We start from the raw sequence: 9,638 nt of genomic DNA on the forward strand, positions 1-9,638 counted from the left end.
GTCTGTGTTGTTATCGGTTTGATCCGACCGGTTTTACCGGTTCGGTTTAGGAATTGACACCCCTACTTGGGTCTATAGAAATTTCCTCAAGTGAAACAGCATGACCCCAAAAAATACAAATTGATATAGACAGAATTCACATTTTTTGAACTTGGCATACAACTTCTTCTTTCTTAAAATCAACAACACCGTCCTCAAATGCTCTACATGCTCTGCTTTGCTTTTGGAGTAATCTCAGTATGTCATCAATTTATTAATTTATTTATTTTTGATAAGGAATCAGTACGTCATCTATGAAGACTATCACAAACTTATCCAAATGCTCATGGAAAACACGATTAATCAAGTCTGTGAATACTGTGGAAGTATTGGTTAACACGAAGGGCATCACTAAGAACTCATAATTCCCATATTTCATTCGGAACATTGTTTTGGAAATATCATCCTCCTTGATCGTCAACTGGTGGTATCCCAAAGTGGAGGTCAATCTTAGAGAAGACTCTAGATCCTTGCACTTGATTGAACGGATCATCGATGCGAGGAAACGTATACTTGTTCTTGATAGTAACTCGATTCAACTTCCGATAATCAATGCACGATCTTATGGATCAATACCTTTTCTTCAAAAACAATACCGGCGTTCCCCAAGGTGATCCACTAGGTCGAACACGACCCTTATCCAACAACTCTTTTAACTGCTCCTTGAGCTTCTTTAACTCTGTTGGAGCCATCCTGAATGGTGCCTTAGATATGGTGTTGTCCTGGAAAGTAGATCAATAGAAAAATCAACCTCTCGGTCTGGTGGTAACCCTCGCAAACTTTTGGAAACACAATTGGGAACTCCTCTATCACTGGTATATCTGAAAGTGTCGGCCCCTTAGTTGTGGTGTCAACCACACTAACAAGATAACCCTGGCATACCTGTCAATTCGATTAGTTAACTAGCCTGGGGGGCAGATACAAACATAGACCTTGGTGTCTTACTCCCAAGACCACTGAACTTGAACTCTACTGCTCTTGGAGGGTTGAAGACTATTTCCTTCTTGAAGAAACCGACACTGGCCTGACGGTGGGACAACCAAAATGCTTCCAAATATATTGTGTAAGGGGGAGGATCAATGCCAGAAGTGACCACATCAAGAAAGATGACAAGGAGCAACAAGGGAAAACAAAGGGGTGACACAGACAATCAAGGGCGATCACCAAAATGGATTTAGTTCTTGGTATCAGTACTGGTATTGGATTGGTGCGCATCGATCATTTTTGCCCTTTGCTTTTCAAAAAAAGTACTTTTTTTTACTGTTTTATTCCTGATACGAAGAACCAATTCGGATCGATCAGGGATCGGGGATCAATCTCGGCCGATACTGATACTTTACGGCCAATACTATACCAATACTTGAAACCATGATCACCAAGGATGTTTGGCTTTGATACATGACTGAAGTCAATCACAGGGGAGATTATAGGCAATGGGGTGAATGATTGACTCTGACACCATGTTAACTTTGGTAAAACTGTGTATGATTCCATTACAAAGAGGGAAATATATACATCTATTTTCTCTCTCCTCATTTAATAGATGCCATATCCACGGATCAGGGACGTTCACGTACATTCACGTACGTGAAGATTCACCACTCTCCACTCTCTACATGAAACTATCATCCAATCTTAAAAATATCTAAACAAGGAAACAAAATGTTTACAGAAAATATACATTAACACACCCCTTCCTCACTCTATCTCTCCCTTCTTTGTTCTGTTACTCCATTGTTCCATTTTATAGATCTTCAAGATGTCCTTCTATTGTTTACTGAGCAAAACGTTAAAAGTGACCCAATGTATCCTAATAAGCGAGTGCAATAATTATTGGAGACATTGAAGAAAACTGCGGAGTTGTTTCATTTTGGATACAAATTCATCAAACCAATTTGTACCATAAAGGGCATCTACAGTTTTAAGGAGAATGATCAATGGCACGACTTAATCCATCGTTTCTCTTAGCTTATGATTGCCTGCCATCCAATGTAGTTTGTCTATAGTTTCACTTCAGATAAATAAGTCTTTTTGTTTCCTTATATATTTAGGATTATAATTTCCAACAAAATGGAGTTCTCAAGATCTATCCAATCATATGAAAGTATGTAACCGAGCCAAGTTTACTCGTTTTGGTGTTAGTCTGTACTTCACTAGACTACCAAACACTTGGTTTGGTAATTCAGCAGCTAAGTCTTGTCCATTCCCTCGGTTGCACTTGGAAGGACTAAAATTGCTTTGGTTCCATTTGATCTCGGAAGGGTTTAAGTCACATACATATGAGATTGATGTTTGCTGTTGTGGCTCACAATCTAAGGCAACATTAATTATTAAGCAGAGCTCATGTTGGTTGGAATGAGTTCCCACATATGCATCAAAGCCAAACATTTGGCCATTTCATTGACAGCCTACCTACTTAGTTTGTGCAAGTTTTGCCTTGTCGAGCTATGGCTCTGTACTAAGGAGTTCAAAAGTTGTTGTCCCCATCCAATCTACTGACTTGTGTCCACTTTGCCTAGAAGAGACTGTATTTGTTAGGATTCATTTAGTTAGCCAAGTTTGTTGTTAAGTATTACTTTAGGGTTTATTCATCCATTAATTTGATATCTTCTTTCTGTTTATATATATATATATATATATTTTATAGCTTGAAAATGCAATATTGAAATTTAATTATATGAAATTTATTATCTATTTAAGGTTAAGGTTATGTTTTTTTTTTTTTTGGTCGCTAAATTATTCGATAGAATTTCTTAAAAATCAATATTAAATTGTATGAGAATTAATAAGGGGGGGGGGATGTTTTACTGAAATGCAATAAAAAATAGAAAACAATATCTTTTAATTCTAAAATTAGGATGTTGTTTTACTATAGTGATGATACCTTGATCATTGGTAGTTAAATCATATGGTTAAATTCTTCCCCTCACTCAATCTTGTTTAAATGTGTTTATTAGTCCTATTCAAATGATGGAAAAATATAATTATTTTTACATAAAATATATATTCTTTTTTGGTAAGGCTATAAATTATTTTATTAAAACTCCATTTGGTTGTAAGGGGAATAAATGAAATGGGAAGTGATCAAAATTTCAAACTTAAACAGGAAATTTTAATAATCATTATACCCCATGTGACTATAATGCTAATTCCAAATCATCCCATATTTGGTTATTAAATTAAATTTATTTTGCATCCAAAACTCTTTACTATAAAATGTAAAATATAAATTACATGTAAAATTTATCATTATTAAATATGGTAAAAATTTTAAGTAGTTTATACAATCACATGGGATCACAAGAGGTAGTGACTAGGGGTGAAAGTTTAGCCCTGACAACTTGAACCCGCCTTGAGCCCGAATAGGGCTTGGGCCAAGTTTTTTTTGACCTTGAGGGCAGGTTAAGGCATAGTTATCAATTCGGCCGAATAATTCACGAATTATTCGGCCGAACCGAATTTTTCCGAATTTTATCAAAAATTTGGACCGAATCCGAATTAAAAATAAAATTCTTTAAAATTCGTGACTTTTTCCAAAATGAATATAAATCGCGAATAATTCGGACCGAATCCGAATTAAACCGAATTATTCGGTCCATTTAAACATTATTTAAAAAAAAAAACCAAAAATAAAAAATAAAAAAATAAAAAAACAAATTTTTTTTTTTTAAAAACCCCAATAAGATTTTTTGACCGCTTTTTTGACCGAATCCTTAAATTAATCGTCCGAATTATTCCGAATAATTCTCCGTCCGAATAATTCCCGAAGCCGAATTTGCTAACTATGGGTTAAGGTTGAAAAACCTCAACCCTAGGTCATCAACTTGGCCCAACCCAGCCTAAAATTTAACCATGAATTTTTATATTAGAATTTAGGGCTCCTATTAGTATTTCATTTTTCTATAATTTTTTCACGTAACAGATCAATCAAGGTTGATCCAACCATTGTAGAAGCCAGAGTCAACCCAACCTAACCCGGCCTTGACAGGGTCAATTAGGGCCGGTTTGGGTTGGTATGAACCTGACAAGATTGGGTTGGGCCTGGTTTGAATTTTGAGGACCTAGGGTTAGGTTAGGGTTCTAAGAAACCCAGCCCAACCAGCCCGTAGCCTGTTTCACACTTGTAGTAACTACACAGGTTTCTTTTTTAAGTTTAAAAATTTTACTTCCCTTCATTTTATATTTCCCTTGCAATCAAATATAGCCTAAAGGAAAATTAATTATCCACATGCAATAGTGAACAATTCTAAAAGTTCTCTATTTCATTGTAAGAGATATTTTCCTCTCTTAGCTTTTCCAAGTCATTAAAAGGGTATTTAGAGAATTTAGATTGGCCTGGAGTAACCCCAGTTCTAATGGCAAGGGACAGGCAACAGGATAGCACGTTGGGGTTGTATTGAGGAAACAATTCATTGCCCAATTTCTTTTAAAATTGAAGTAATTAGACCTCCCTGGGCCCAACTCTCAATCAAGTATCCATCGTGGTAGGATGATAGAAAGAATACTGCAAATAACTTTGCAACTTCATTGACTCCTGATGAAGCAAGGTTAATTGGCAATTAAGGGTATCAATCACTTTCAAGAGATTCAAAACAGTGAGAGTTTGTTAGTCGTCTAGGGACTCTAGTTCACACCTATATCAAGGAACATCATCATTTAACCTTTTTTTTACTAAAATAAATGGATGTATAATCTGATTATCAATTGGAATTATAAGTAATATGCAAAGCCAGTGATGGATGAATAGGAAGGAAAAATCCAACCAGCCAGGGGGAAGACTTCTTAAACTCAAAATTAAGAATTCAACTTTATTAAATTCACCATTTCCAATCAATATTTTGCGAGGTTGGATGGGTAAAGTTCAATACGGATGATTTCTCTCTGGGTAACTCGGGCAGATAAGGAACAAGGTGTGTTGTGGGATGATCAGGCTTGTGTTATTCACAATATCAGTTCGTTCTCGAGGACAGAAATCCAATTATCAAGTTAAGTTTGCTGCTTTTATCGAGGCTGTGGTGGAGGCCAAGGATTTGGGATTTAAATTGTGGGCGGAAAAATCAAGAATCAGGTGGCTGAAGGAAGGTGACAGGAACTCTAAAATTTTCCATTTCTATACCAAAATCAGAAGAACAAAAAAGTACCCTACGAAAGGTGAAGAAAGGGGACGACTGTGGTGGATTTTTATGAAGACTTTCATAAAAGAGCTCCTGGACTATATGGATTTGTTGGACTCGATCCCTTGTTTGATTGATGAGGTGGATCTTCTCTATTTGGATTCGATCCTGGAAATTGTTGAAATTAAAAAAGCATTATGGGACTTAGACCCAGATAGTTCGCCTGATCTTGACGGCTTCCCAAGATCTTTTTTGGTTATTGCTGGGTGAGATCTCTGAAGACTTTGTCAATGCAGATAGAGAATTTTTCAGCTCTGACACCATGCAAATAGGTATTAACAACAATTTCCTGGCCCTTATACCTAAGGTGGATGGTGTATTATCTCTTGATAAATTCAGGTCTCTTTGTATGGGTAATTTCTTCTGTAAGGTGATCTGAAAAATCTTGGCTACAAGATTATCTTTTCTCCTTCCAAGGCTAATATTAGAAGAGCACGGGGTGTTTTAGCGAGGGAAAGTAATTCACAATAATATTGCCTTAGCCTCTAAGTTAGCTAATCTCATGTTCTCTTCAACTAGAGGAGGTGGAATGGCTACTAAGATAGAAATTCAAAAGGCATTTGATACTATCTCTTGGAGCTTCATTCTTTATATTCTGAGAAGATTTAGATTCACTGATAGGTAGATAAATTGGATTGATCAAATTCTTTCATCTTCCAAGATTTCAGTTCTTCTAAATGGAGGGCTGGTGAGATATTTAAGGGTGGAGCGTGATCTGCGCCAAAGTGATTAGCTTTCTCCTTTTCTTTTCATATCGGCTGAAGAGGTCCTCTACAAATGTTTAAATTTTTTTTTGCAAGATAAGAAGATTAAAGCTCTTCAAAGTCCAAGGGGAGAGTTGGTTCCTGTTTATTTACCTTTTTGCAGATTATATTTTCATCTTTATGAATGCCTCTAAACTATGTTAGGAATCTTCATGATTTCTTAAAGAAGTATATCTATGCAATGGGTTTCCTAAAAAGTCATACAAATCTTCCTCAATATGGCCAGCAATTCATAAAGTGTTGTCTTTCATTACTAGAAAGGAATGATGGATTGTTGGAAATAATAAAAAAATTAATCTTTGGAATGATATCTAGCTAGGAGAAAATTCCATTGTTGATTTATGTGGTCAAACCCTTGATCCTCTTAATCATTCAACTTTGAAGGTGTCAGAATTATCCAAAATTGTAGTTGGAATATTCCTGATGTCAAATCTAGTGTGCTAAAAAGTGTTTTCTCATCTTTCTCTACGTGGAATGAGATAAGAAGGAATCCCTGTGGTATTCCCTAGTCTAGGAAAATTTCCTACAATCAAGACAGTTCACTTTTGGATGACTTATGCACAAGAAGCTTCCAACCGATGACGCTATTGCTAGCAAGGGAGTTTCTCTTGTTTCCAAATGTATTTTGTATGGATTGGATGTTGAATCTCTTAACCATATTTTTATTGGATGCAGCTATTCAGTGTCCATTTGGAGAATGTTCAATAACTGTTTGGGTTATCTTGGCCTAGTGTTGATGACATCAATCAATTTTCTCTACGATGGATTAGAAAATGAAGGGTAGTAGTTATTCGTGATCCTTGGTTTAAGGGATTCATTGTTGTGACTGAAAATATTTGGAGGGGAAAGAAATGATCAGCATCATGAAGGGTCAAGTAAATCCAACATCATAGTCTTTCAGAAGATCAGATGTGATGTGTAGGAAGTTAACTTCTCCTTATCTGGTGTGATCAAAGAGCCAATGGATCTGATTTGTTGTCTTCGTTTGGGGCTATCTGCTCTTCCGGTAAGCCTTTAGTGATTCTAGAAGTTTTTGGTGTAAATGTCCCTAGGGATGGACGAAATTGAATATGGATGGTTGCTCCTTGGGCAGCCCAGGAAGAGCTGAAGCGGGTAAAGTTCTTAGAAATCACAGGGGTAGTATAATGGGGTCCCTTAAGAAGTTCTTGCGGATCCACTCAAATTACTACGCTGAGTCATTTAAAGCCCTGAAGGAAGGAATTCTTAAAGCTAAGGAGCTCCAAGTTGGTATGCTTTGGATTGAAGCTGACTCGGCAATGGTGGTTATAGCTATTCAAAGTCAATTGATTCCCTGGTATGCAGCTCAAGATTGGATCTCAGTGAAGTGTTTTCTAGACTCTAGTTGGAAGATCTTTCACTGCTTCTGTGAAGCAAATTGTGTGGCAGATTCCCTTACAAATAAAGTAGCAAAATCTGGAATCTCGGACACCAATATCACTTTCCCCTCTCATAGTAGTTCGGAGATTGCCCTTGATGCTGAATCGAGACCAAGGTTTTGGTCTTGTTAATTTTTTTGATTTATTATCCCCTGCTGATGGCCATGCTGAAGGTGGAGGGTTTTTAAATCATAATTGAGCTGTATTATTTTTTCTAGTGTTTTGGGTGCGTCTGCTAGTTTCAGCTTGTTATTGTACTCTTATGTTTTTCTTACTTTCATCTTACTTTCAATAAAAATGATCTCTTTTTCCTAGTAGATTAGATCTTTTAGCGTTAAAAAAATCAATATTTTGTGAACAATCATACATCCGGTAATATTTGAGCAATCAAGATGATTTGATGGTTCATAACCAATCTCACATCTTCAAATTAATGGAAAAAAAAAAAAAAAGAATCACATATAACATTGCATGTGCACTTACACATGTACTGTCCTTGTTTACCCTCTTCAACTAATTGAATTTAATAATAAAGGCTTCAACAAAAAATACAGTAATAATAAAGGCAGAACATTTAATTTGGTTATCCACACCAATGAAGCAGCATGTTGATCATTGGATAGAGAGCTAATAGTCTAAATTAGCCAAATATAAAATTTTAAAGTATAATTCAATGAAATATCCTTTGCATGTTGAAACTTCATCCACTTTTATAGAATAAACATTCACACGGATCAATAATATGACTATTCTGACCGTTGGATAGAGAGAGTTAATAGTCTGAACTAACCAAATGTAAAATTTTAAAGTATAATTCAATGAAATATCGTTCCATGTATTACCACCATGCATCTCATTATGTTCATGCATATCTATTATGCACTCTTCCATGGTCCCCAATTTTCAAAGCTATTTTTTGCCAAGCCATAAATTAAACTCCAAAAGAACTAAAACTTGACATGTATGAGACCTAGTAACCTACCCCATCCAAATTTAAGTCATATCTAATCTGCAATCCAATAGTTGTGGACTTTTAAAATGAACATTTGGGAAACAAGATATCTTTGTGGTAGGAAAAAAGATTAGCTTTAGTTGTTGGAAAGAATGATCTTCTGGTGAAATATATAGGATTTTAATAAGTGTTTGCCTTTTGGTTTATTAGATTGTACTATTGTAGGGATTTCCAGCAGAAAGCTCACTAAATACACATCAGCAATTCCTTTTTCTTTTAATATTTTAACAGCTCTGGTTAAATATTGGAGGAGTATCTGAGTTGGGATTTCCAACTAACTCAGATGAAGCCAATTAAGTGATCTCTATCAATCAAAGTAATAATATATGTGTACCCTTCACTTCTTTTTGGACCATTTGTCATTTATTTACACTATATTTAGAATTAATCCAAATCATCAGTCACCACTCACAATTTTGAAATTTTATTTGGTAAACAATCCCATTAGGATTGAATCATAATCTTATATACACAGATTCTAAATGACACTTTTAAAGGTGCATTTAGAACTTGACATCTTATTTTAATTAATACTTATTTATTCTTACAAGTTTATTAAGATACGAGTAAAAAATAGTTAAAAAAAAATTAGTTAAAAGTGATATATCATTATCCCATTATCAAAATGTGCCATTGTCATGCATGTACAATTTTCAAATATGCATATGATATGACACTCTCATTGAAAAAAATTATATGTCATTCAAAAGAATAAAAAATTAAAATTACAAATTATATACATTGAGAAGTGTCAATGAAAAAATCTCCTTAAGAATCAGAAGTGATTGATCAGTATCCTCACTTTTTTATTTTTTGCTACCGATGGGTATTAAGGTCTTCAGCCTGACTAGTCCTGCAGGCTCATACTAACCCCACAACCGCATGGACTAGGTCATATCAGGGTTGAATGAGAACCATTCAACTTTCACTAAAAGCAGTGAAGAGCACTAAACACCCCCAGGTGAGTGGCGCAAGGTGTACCTAGTGGGTGTCAAACTTAGGACGTCCGAGTTTACGGCTCGTACCAAATTCGTTGCTCATCAACTGTGCTACCCCCTTGAGTTAGATCGGTATCCTCACAAACGTCATGTTGTTGATAAGACTTCCATAGCTTTGTTTTAAGCAAAGGAATGGTTTTTTCATTGTGTCATTACATAGATTTAGATTTGAAAAAATCTTCTTGTTAGCAAGGTTTTATTACAATAAGATTTGTGTGCTTATTTTTTATAAATAAAAAGGGGGGGGGGGGGGG

The sequence above is a fragment of the Macadamia integrifolia genome, chromosome 5 (genome assembly GCF_013358625.1).
Source record: "Macadamia integrifolia cultivar HAES 741 chromosome 5, SCU_Mint_v3, whole genome shotgun sequence".
Classification (NCBI taxonomy): domain Eukaryota; kingdom Viridiplantae; phylum Streptophyta; class Magnoliopsida; order Proteales; family Proteaceae; genus Macadamia; species Macadamia integrifolia.